A 705-nucleotide genomic window follows, 5' to 3' on the forward strand; every position below is an offset into this window, starting at 1 on the left:
CATTAGCTGTCATTTCTTCTTGGAGTTTCTTTGGAGGAGAGCTCTTTCGTTTCATCATTTTAGTTAGCTTTCCAGCTCTTGTTAGTTTTAAAGACCTGTTAATGCTCTCTGTATCTATGAGCGCTGCTATATCCAAGAAGACTCTTTGACTGTCCAGGGCCTATCCTTTCAGAGAGTGTTTTTTGAATGGTATCCCTTGGTGTCTCTTTTTGGGACCTAAAAAATATGGAACGCTTCACGAATTTGCGTGTCATCCTTGCGCAGGGACCATGCTAATCTTCTCTGTGTCGTTCCAATTTTAATATATGTGCTGCCGAAGTGAGCACAATTTAATAATGATTCGTACTAAAAGATATTTGGATGTCAAAGGTGCCTTGGCTTCATGTTGAGGAAGACATTCAAACGGGCATACAGGAACTTCCTATAACCTGAGTTCACATAACCTTTCTCTTCTGAGAGAACACTGAAAATAAACTTCAACAAGGCACTAAGGTTGGGGAATTACCAACATTCTTTCAAAACTCTGTCATAATTGTCCTTTAAATGCTGGAGATAAGTGTAGGAGAAGCTACCATGGAAAATAAGCTCCCTGAATCAAAAAGGGGCATGTATATTGGGTGGCAGAGCCCAAATGACAGCATCAAACCAGCAGAATAAAAGTGAGAATGGAGATTATAATAAGTGACAAAGCTTCTGAGAGGTAAT

The 705-nt window shown here is 39.7% G+C and overlaps 1 non-coding gene across 1 annotated transcript; it reads right to left on the minus strand.

The window, feature by feature from the left end:
• Window positions 1-219: 219 nt before the first annotated feature.
• LOC120226336 lies at window positions 220-326 on the minus strand. The gene has a single exon (XR_005526995.1). It is a non-coding gene; the product is annotated as a U6 spliceosomal RNA (small nuclear RNA).
• Between the last annotated feature and the right edge of the window lie 379 nt (window positions 327-705).

The sequence above is a fragment of the Hyaena hyaena genome, unplaced genomic scaffold (assembly GCF_003009895.1).
Source record: "Hyaena hyaena isolate Hyena2069 unplaced genomic scaffold, ASM300989v1 scaffold_1652, whole genome shotgun sequence".
Lineage (NCBI taxonomy): Eukaryota > Metazoa > Chordata > Mammalia > Carnivora > Hyaenidae > Hyaena > Hyaena hyaena.